General features: G+C 32.8%; 1 pseudogene; it reads right to left on the minus strand.

Annotated features, from left to right (window-relative positions):
* Positions 1-8,407: 8,407 nt before the first annotated feature.
* On the minus strand, positions 8,408-8,506 carry LOC127743709 (uncharacterized; annotated as a pseudogene).
* Between the last annotated feature and the right edge of the window lie 2,595 nt (positions 8,507-11,101).

Raw genomic sequence — 11,101 nt, forward strand, 5'->3', positions numbered from 1 at the left:
CTGTTAAATTATATTTATATTTAGACCCTGCAATTTATTAAAATTAAGTACACACTACATTTCTGTTTGACCAGTATATGCTTTTCTCCTGTTGCGTCATTAAATTTGAAATCAAGTTTAAAATAAATTATATAAAATCATTTTTAACCCTCACAACCTCTCTAGGCATACAAATTTATGTAAATGACATTTTTGTAATTTCAATTAAATAGAATTATTTCACTCGATTTTTATAATTTTAATGGAGTGTCTTAATAGAACGTTGAAATCGAATTTAAATCAAGATCTCAAGTATCGAAGAGTAGATACGACTTCTCTAAAAAAAGAGTGGACTCAATTCGAAAATTACTTGATTATGGTGTCAAGCAATTTTACGTTAGAATCACTAGTAATAGAATATCTAAAAAATAAACAATTAAATAAAAAAGACAATGAAAGTCATAAAATATTGATTAAAACAAAATAATAACAAAATTTAAATATAATAAATGATATAAAAAACCAAATAAGTAAAAGAAAAACAAGTTAAAAATTGACTTTTAACACGCACATGCACTTGCATTCTATTTCTTTCTTTGCATTGCATGGACCGAAAATTTTATGACTTTATGTGATGATTTAGTGTTCTTGATTAAAGTCTTACTCTTCTAAATTTCTACTATTTATAAGTCATGGAAATAGACTTGCCTTGGAGTATGTTGTCCACTATCTTACTTCCTCTTTTTTTTCAGCCATAAACTGTCTTGACCATGATGAATCTTGAACCCGAAGTTTTGACACTCACGTCTCCCTTAATCTTGAAATCTCATGTTTCTTCAACTTGCTTCTCGAATCCTATACCCATGTTTTTCACTTGGTTTTGATGATCGAGTAGCAAATCTTGATATTCAAAAAAAGGCAATAACTATCTTTCAACTTNNNNGCTTACCTGTCTCTGCTACTATAGTCGAAATCACTGGCAGTTGAAACGTCCTCTTGTAAAAAAAAAATTCATTTTTGTAACAACAAGAACAAAGTAAAATAAAAAAAACAATACTATTTCAATTGAATTTGTTAATTTAGATTAATACAATGAATCTACGTTTATTTTTTGATTCTGCAATTGGCGTAACATAGAAGAAACAAGTATATTTTCATCGAATAGAAAAGTGGTGTGTGCAATTTTGGTAAATTCAAAGAACGTAAGTGTAATTTCATTTATCATGTCATGAGTCATCACTCAATTTTAAGGATTTCTTTTTAAAGAAATAGTTTGATAGTGATAAATATGAGCACAAGGAGATTTAGTGAGATATTTTTAGAATCATGTATTATGATGTTGGTCGATATTCTACAAAAAAGATATTGCGATCGATGTACAGATAAATGAGAATCGAAAAAATCTTTGTTAAAGATTTGAAGATCGAGTGCCGTAAAATTAATGGAAGATAGCGTACCTATATAGAGATGTGTGATTCGATGAGACTTCTTTCGAAAAAGAAAAAGGATAGAGATCTTATAAGCGGTTATGTGATCTTGTGTACTTGGCGAAAACAGTTACATTCCATAATCTCTAGAAAAGGTAGGTGGCAGTTCAGGATTGGTTGAAAAAATTATAAATAAACAAAATTTAGAAGAAATAAAGATTGAAATTCGATTAAAAAATACTTTCGTGCACTTACATTTTCAGTGACTTTTTGAGTCTGTCAAAAACTTTTTTTCTGTAAGATTTTTTTCATATCTTTATATGTCTTTTTAAATTTATCTATAATTTTCTTTCATGTAAGTTATTTCCATTTTGCAGGTATTTTTTTCTTTTTTTTAAATTTCAAATTAGCAATTTTAGTTTCAAAATCCTTTGATTTTGTCGAAGTCTTTTGTTTGTTTACTTTCATTTCTCAGTTTTGTCTTCTTGTATTTACTTTTTATTTAATTAAACCATTTAATGCCAATTTTTCTTTTTTTTTATTTTGTTCAAAAATAAAATTTTTTGGTGTACATTTAAAAATTGATACTTGTTTAAAAAGTGAATAAATTTCATTTTCAGATGATTAGGTATTAAACTAATCAAAATTTATTAAAATTTTTCATTACAAAAAATATTTTTTTATCGAAAATAATTATGATGTTTGAAGATTTTAATTTTTATAAAAATTACTTTTTCTATTCATTTTTTTCTTTGTTTAGAATTCAAATTTAAATTTACTTATTAAAAGAAAGAGTATTATCTATCATTCTAATCGATCATGTGTTGGTAATTCAATGGGATGTATGATTATCAATAAAAAAATTATTTTATATCAACGTAAATTAGTCAAGTTTAGAATAATGCTTTATGAACACAAAAGTTAAAGAAGTATTTGAATATATTATTATGTCATATATATTTAATAAAATAATTAATTATTAAAATAATCAAATATTTTACCGGAATACAGTCAAATTTATCATAACATATCAAACTATTTTACAATAATATAATCAAACTTTTTTCATAAATACTAAATAGGTTTAGTTATTTTGCTAGCCTTTATAATTTTATTCTATTTTTAGTTAGCTTTTTATCATTTAAAATTTATAATTAAATTCTTATAATAAATTGTTTTGGAAGTTACTTGAAAGGGTGATTTTGGCCTGAACGTGAGATCCAGACTCTTTATAAGGCAGCGTCTGACTTGTACTAGTGCCGAGGTGCTGCCGTCCGAGTTTTTCGTGAGGAGATAGGGTGGTACCTGCAAGAGACTCCGATGCTTAAGTTAACAGGAGTTTTAAGCAGGTTTTTTTCTAAATTGGGTCCTGAATATACCTAAAAGTGTCAATGTATTTATAGTAGAATAGGTAACCACCTTTTATAATAGTTCCACATTTAAGGGTGGATAACCATTCCCTTTTGTTGGGAAATTTGTTGAGATATTCCTTTTAGATAAATAAAAGATATCTTGGGAGACAGTTACTTATTTAGATAAGCGGGAGCGAACTCATGTCGCTGTGTCCGACCTTTATGAGGTCGAGTAGGGGTAGATCAGAACGATGTCTGTAGGTTGGGCTTTATTCATTTTGGGCCTGACTAAATTATGGGCCAGTGCATGAACAGTGCCCCTACTTGAGGTCGAGCTTTACAAAGTCGGGCTCGAGCAATTAAATGACCAAGGCAAAATGTTAAGCTATAGATAAGTTGTTTAGTAGTTTTGAGGTCTAAAACCAAGAAGATCGGTCGACTCAACATAATTTGAATCATGTAACGCTTTCGTATCATTACTCAGTAACTATTTGTGCGCTTTCTCCGTGCGGCTACAATTTTGTTGTAGTGTAGTTGTTACTTTGTCATTTTGTAATCCGATATTACAAGTCGTTTTTATGTTCTGTGCGACTTGCTCTCTTTATACGACTTGTTTTTGGCCAAATTTTTTTTCTAGAATTGATTTGTACAACTCATTCTTTTCGAGTTATTTAAGGCCTGTAGGCTCTGTATGACTGGTTTTATCACATCTTGTTTAACAAGAGAATACTTCTTGTCCTAGTTTCGTACAACTTGTTCAGTTCGAGTTGTTTTGAGGATGCATGACTTGTTTTAATACAATCACCTTTCTGAAATTTATTTTGATTTTGTACAACTCGTTTTATATCAAGTTGTTTTGAAGGTTGTAGATTTGTTGTACGGCTTTGTTTTTTATACAAATCACTTATTTTGAGACATGATTATTTCTTGATCGGATTTCATGAAACTCGTTTAGTTTGAGTTGCAGCTTAATGACTTGTTTTAATACGAATTATTTGAAACTTATAGTACTAATTTTGTACGACTTGTTCTGATACAAATAGTTTATTTCAAAACTCGTAATTATTTCTGAGTATAACCTTGTCTAGCTTGTTCGATATGAGTAATTTTAAGGTTTTACGATTTGTTTCATTTCAAATCGCTTAATTAAAACGTGGCTATTTCTTGATCTGATTTTATACAACTCGTTTAAATTCGAGCTGTTTTTAGGACTTCACAACTTAGTTTTACAACTTGTTTACTTTGAGTCCTTTTAAAGTATCAGATCATCTTTATAGCCATCGGATTTTGTTGCTTTATCCATTGTGCCCCTGCTCGAGGTCGAGCTTTATGAAGACAGACTCGAGCAATCAAGCGGATAGGATTATCGATTGAAGCCTTTCAATGATTTGTTCAGCTCATTTGATTCGAATTGTTTCTAGAGTGATAGAATTTTATATGACTTGTTTTTAATGCAAATCGCTTAGATCATATGGTTATGTTTTACTCAATTTCATTCAAATCATGAGCTTGAGTTGTTTTAAATCATCAAGCCATGTTATAATTATTAGACACCAATTTGAACCTCGTCGCTTTATCTGAGCAACCATTAAAAACGTTGGCTTATGGTTTTTGTGCTTTGTCGAGCATAAATTGGCGCCTTAAGTGAAGGGATGATATGCTTTTTCCTCCCTTTTCGAGTTTTTACAAGGTTGTCATCCTTGTGTATGATTGATGAGCGGATAATTTATACGCTTTTTGGCAATATTTTTAGATAGTTTTTAGTAGGATCTAGCTACTTTTTAGTATATTTTTATTAGTTTTTATGAAAAAACCATATTTCTGGACTTTACTATGAGTTTGTGTGTTTTTCTGTAATTTCAGATATTTTCTGGCTGAAATTGAGGGACTTGAGCAAAAATTTGATTCAGAGGCTGAAAAAGGACTGCTGATGTTGTTGGATTCTGACCTCCTTGCACTCGAAATGGATTTTTTGGAGCTACAAAAATCCAAATGGCGCTCTCTTAATTGCATTGGAAAGTAGACATCCAGGGCTTTCCAGCAATATATAATAGTCCATACTTTGCTCGTGTTGTGAAGATGCAAACTGGCGTTCAAACACCAACTTCCTGCCGTATTCTGGCGTTAAACGCCAGAAACAGGTTACAAGCTAGAGTTAAACGCCCAAAACAGGCTGCAAACTGGAGTTTAACTCCAAAAAAAGTCTTTATACATGAAAGCTTCATTTCTCAGCCTAGACACCAACCAAGTGGACCCGGAAGTGGATTTCTGCATCATTTACTTATTTCTGTAACCCTAGTAACTAGTTTAGTATAAATAGAACTTTTTACTATTGTACTCACATCTTTGGAACATCTTTTGGAATTTATCATCTTAGATATTGGGGGCTGGCCTCATGGCCATACCTGGATTATCATCACTTATGTATTTTCAACGCTGGTGTTTCTACACACCATAGATTAAGGTGTGGAGCTCTGCTGTTCCTCGAGTATTAATGCAAAGTACTACTATTTTCTATTCAGTTCATGCTTATTCTTATTCTAAGATATCCATTCACACACAAGAAAATGATGAATGTGATGATTATGTGACATTCATCACCATTCTCACTTTTGAACGCGTGATTGACAAACACTTCCGTTCTACAGGAAAACAAGCTTGAATGTATATCTCTTGGGTTTCTAATCAACGATTCACATCGAATCCCCTCTGACAATGAGGCATCTGAATCCGAGATTAGAATCTTCGTGGTATAGGCTAGAATCTATTGGCAGCATTCCTGAGATCCGAAAAGTCTAAACCTTGTCTGTGGTATTCCGAGTAGGATCTGGGTTGGGATGACTGTGATGAGCTTCAAACTCGCGACTGTAGGGCATGGTGACAGACGCAAAAGGATAGTAAATCCTATTCCTACACGATCAAGAACCAACAGCTAATTAGCCATACGATATCTGTGCATGGTAGTTTTCATCCGAGACGAGAAATCCGACAGTTGATTAGCCGTACAGAAATCGTAGAGGACCATTTTCACTGAGAGGACGGGAAGTAGCCATTGACAACGGTGACACCCAACATACAGCTTGCCATAGAAAAGAGTATGAAGGATTGGATGAAGACAATAGGAAAGCAGAGATCCAGAAGAAACAAACGCATCTCCATATGCTTATCTGAAATTCCCACCAATGAATTAGATAAGTATCTCTATCTTTATTTTATATTTATTTGTCTTTTAATTATCAAAACTCCATAACCATTTGAATCCGCTTAATTGAGATTTACAAGATGACCATAGCTTGCTTCAAGCCGATAATTTCTGTGGGATCGACCCTTACTCACGTAAGGTTTATTACTTGGACGACCCAGTGCACTTGCTGGTTAGTTGTGCGAATTTGTGAAAAAGAGTCGAGATTACAATTGTGCGTACCAAGTTGTTGGCGCCATTGAGATCACAATTTCGTGCACCAAATTTTTGGCGCCGTTGCCGGGGATTGTTCGAGTTTGGACAACTGACAGTTCATCTTGTTGCTTAGATTAGGTAATTTTCTTCTTGTTTCAACCTTTATTTTATTTAAAAAAAAAACAAAAAATTTTCAAAAATTTTTCAAAAATTTTTTCCTTGTTTTCATTTTTCCAAAAAGATATTTTCGAAAAATCCAAAAAAATTAATAAAATCATAAAAACCAAAAAATTTTGTGTTTCTTGTTTGAGTCTAGAGTCAATTTTTAAGTTTGGTGTCAATTGCATGTTTTAATTTTTCTAAAAAATTTTCGAAAACTCATGCATGGTGTTCTTCATGATTTTCAAGTTGTTCTTAATAAGTCTTCTTGTTTGATCTTCATATTTTCTTATTTTGTGTCTTTTGATATTTTTCATATGCATTTTTGCATTCATAGTGTCTAAACATGAAAGATCTCTAAGTTTGGTGTCTTGCATGTCTTTCTTTTTTTGAAAAATTTTCAAAAATAAGTTCTTGATGTTCATCATGATCTTCAAAGTGTTCTTGGTGTTCATCTTGACATTCATAGTATTCTTGCATGCATCATTTGTTTTAATCCAAAATTTTTATGTGTTGAGTCATTTTGTGGTTTTTCTCTCTCCTCATTAAAAATTCAAAAAGATAAAAAAATATATTTTCCTTATTTTTCTCATAAATTTTGAAATCTTTGGGTTGACTTAGTCAAAAATTTTTAAAATAAGTTATTTCTTGTTAGTCAAGTCAAGATTTCAAATTTAAAAATCCTATCTTTTCAAAATTTTTTTTCAAAAATAAAATCTTTTTCATTTTTATTTCATGTTTTTCAAAAAATTTTTAAAAAATTGTTTTTCAAAATATTTTTCTTATTTTCATTTCAAATTTTCAAAAACTTTACTAACAATTAATGTGATTGATTCAAAAATTTCAAGTTTGTTACTTTTTTGTTAAGAAAGGTTCAACCTTTAAATTCTAGAATCATATCTTTTAGTTTCTTGTTAGTCAAGTCATTAACTTTAATTTTAAAAAACAAATCTTTCTAAATTTCTTTTTCAAATCTTTTTCAAAATAAATTTCAATCATATCTTTTTAATCATATCTTATCTTTTCAAACATATCTTTTTCAAATCATATCTTTTTCAAAATCAATTTCAAAATCTTTTCTAACTTCTTATCTTTCCAAAAATTGATTTTCAAATCTTTTTCAATTAACTAATTGACTTTTTGTTTGTTTTACTATTTCTTATCTTCTTCAAAATCACCTAACTACTTTTCTCTCTCTAATTTTCAAAAATTCTTCACCCTTTTTCAAAATTCTTTTAATTAACTAATTGTTTCAAACTTTAATTTTAATTTTATTTCTTCTCTTAATTTTTGAATTATAACTAAATTTTAAAATAAAAACAAAAATATTTTTCTTTTCTCTTAATTAAAATTTGAATTTTCTCCTCTCTCTCATCTCTTTCTATTTATTTATTTATCTACTAACTCTTCTGTTCTTCTTATAATTCGAACCCTCTCTCCCTCTCTGTGTTCGAATTCTTCTCTTCTCCTTCTCCTATTCTTATCTTCTTCTACTCACATAAAGGAATCTCTATACTGTGACATAGAGGATTCCTCTTCTTTTCTGTTCTCTTCTTTTTCATATGAGCAGCAGTAAGGACAAGGACGTTCTTGTTGAAGCAGATCCTGAACTTGAAAGGACTCTGAAGAAGAAGCTAAGAGAAGCTAAAGCACAACAATGCAGAGAAAACCTTACAGAGAATCTTGAAAAAGAAGGAGACATGGCCGAACCCAATAACAATACAAGGAAGATGCATGGTGACTTCACTGCACCAAATTCCAACTTCCATGGAAGAAGCATCTCAATCCCTGCCATTGGAGCAAAAAATTTTGAGCTAAAGCCTCAATTAGTTTCTCTGATGCAACAGAATTGTAAGTTTCATGGACTTCCATCAGAAGATCCTTTTAAATTCTTAACTGAATTCTTGCAGATCTGTGATACTGTTAAGACCAATGGAGTTGATCCCGAGGTCTATAAGCTTATGCTTTTCCCTTTTGCTGTAAGAGACATAGCTAGAATATGGTTGGACTCTCAACCTAGAGATAGCCTGAACTCTTGGGATAAGCTGGTCATGGCTTTCTTAGCCAAGTTCCTTCCTCCTCAAAAGCTGAGCAAGCTTAGAGTGGATGTTCAAACCTTCAGACAGAAAGAAGGTGAATCCCTCTATGAAGCTTGGGAAAGATACAAGTGATAAACCACTATTTTATGGTTTATCTTATGCTCAATTGAGTGGTTTTTATCAACTCTTTACCCACTTATTCATATTATTCGCATGTTTTACATTTTCCTTCCTGATTTTGTGCTATGATTGAAAACATGCTTCTTTGATCTTATATTTACTTATTATTAATCCTCTCTTATTACCATTAGATGCCTTGATATGTGTGTTATGTGTTTTCAGATATTATAAGGCAGGAATGGCTTGGAGGATGGGAAGGAAGCATGCAAAAGTGGAAGGAATACAATAAATTGGAGAAATTGCTAAGCTGTCTAGCCTGACCTCTTCGCACTCAAACGGCTATAACTTTAGCTACAGAGGTCCAAACGACGTGGTTTCAGTTGCGTTGGAAAGCTAACTTCCGGGGCTTCAATTTGATATATAATTTACTATAGCTGCCCCGACGCCAGGCGACGCAAACGCGTGAGTCACGCGGACGCGTGACCTGGCAAGAACGCAACCCGCGCGGCCGCATGAGCCATGCGGCCGCGTCACTTTTCCTGACCTGTACGGACCAGAAAGCGCTGGAAGTGACTTTTGGGCTGTTTCTGACCCAGTTTTCGGCCCAGAGAACATAGATTATAGGCTATAAAGTGGGGGAATGCATCCATTCATAATCAGGCTTTCATAATTCACTTTTCATGTTTTAGATGTAGTTTTAGAGAGAGAGGTTCTCTCCTCTCTCTTAGGATTAGGATTTAGGACTTCTTTTAGTTTTAGAAGTGACTCTCAATCCCAGGTTCAATGTTCTTTTACTTTATAATTATTTGTTATTTTCAGACATTTGAATGCTTGCTTGTATTAGTTATGTTGCCTAATTGGCCTATGCCACTTTCATGATGATTTTATTATTTAATGATATTTGAGGTATTTTAGTTTATGATTGCCCCTTTTTATTATACCTAATCTGAAGATATTGTTATTCCAGTAGAATTAATTTCATTCCTTTTGGTCTTGGTTAAGAAATCAGTAACTCAGGAGTTATCTTAGCTCAACATAATTGATAACTTTTATCTTTGCTAATTGAACTGAACTTCAATAATCCCAACCTTTTCTTAGGAAATAAATAGGATTTGAAGGTCAATTAATTAGTCCCTTGACTTTCCTTTGCTTTAGCAAAGGTTGACTAAGTGGAATTAAGATTCAACTTTCAGTATTATTGATAAGAATAACTAAGTCTGGATTTCCAATTTCTCGTACCTTGCCAAAGGATTTGTTTTACAGTATTTATTTATTTTAATTGTCAATTAAATTATTTGCCATATTTATTCCTCATTCTCAAAACCCCAATTTTATCTTTTTCATAACCAATAATAAGAACATACCTCCCTGCAATTCCTTGAGAAGACGACCCGAGGTTTGAATACTCGGTTATCAATTTCAAAGGGGTTTGTTACTTGTGACAACCAAAACGTTTGTATGAAAGAACTTTTGAAGGTTTAGAAACTATACTTGCAACGAGGATTTATCCGCAAATTTCTAGACCATGCAAAAGTTCTCTCATCAACAAGCAACTGACCAAAAAGTGCCTTCTGACATGCTCTCAGAATGAATCATCTTGAATATATTATATGATGGTCTGTCTGAATTATCTAAGATGTCATTGGACCATTCTGCAGGTGGATCTATTCACCTGAAGAAAGCGCCTGCAGAAGGTTGCAAATAACCAGTTCATGTACACCTCTGAAAGGAATCCCATGAGTAATGGGACGCCTCAAAGGAAGGGAGTCCTTGAAATCGATACTATGAATGCCATATTGGCTCAGAACAAAATGTTAACTTAGCAAGTCAATATGATTTCTCAGAGTCTGAATGGTTTGCAAAATGCATCCAACAGTACTAAGGAAGCATCTTCTGAAGAAGAAGCTTATGATCCTGAGAACTCTGCAATGGCAGAGGTGAATTACATGGGTGAAGCCTATGGAAACACCTATAATCCCTCATGGAGAAATCATCCAAATTTCTCATGGAAGGATCAACAAAAGCCTCAACAAGGCTTTAATAATGGTGGAAGAAACAGGTTTAGCAATAGCAGGCCTTTTCCATCATCCTCTCAGCAACAGACAGAGAATTCTGAGCAGAGCCCCTCTAGCTTAGCAAACATAGTCTCTGATCTATCTAAGGCTACTCTAAGTTTCATGAATGAAACAAGGTCATCCATTAGAAATTTGAAGGCACAAGTGGGCCAGCTGAGTAAAAGAGTCACTGAAACTTCTCCTAGTATTCTCCCAAGCAATATAAAAGAGAATCCAAAAAGAGAGTGCAAGGCCATAACCTTACTTGGTGCGTCCGAACCTAGAGAGGAGGAGGAGGATGTGAATCCCAATGAGGAAGACGTCATGGGACATCCTCTGGACAAAAAGGAGTTCCCATTTGAGGAACCTAAGGAATCTGAGGCTCATCTAGAGACCATAGAGATTCCATTGAACCTACTTCTGCCATTCATGAGCTTTGATGAGTATTCCTCCTCTGAAGAGGATGAAGATATTACTGAAGAGCAAGTTTCCAAGTACCTTGGAGCAATCATGAAACTGAATGCCAAGTTATTTGGTAGTGATACTTGGGTGGATGAACCCCCATTGCTCACCA

Source organism: Arachis duranensis, chromosome 10, assembly GCF_000817695.3.
Source record: "Arachis duranensis cultivar V14167 chromosome 10, aradu.V14167.gnm2.J7QH, whole genome shotgun sequence".
Taxonomy (NCBI): Eukaryota; Viridiplantae; Streptophyta; class Magnoliopsida; order Fabales; family Fabaceae; genus Arachis; species Arachis duranensis.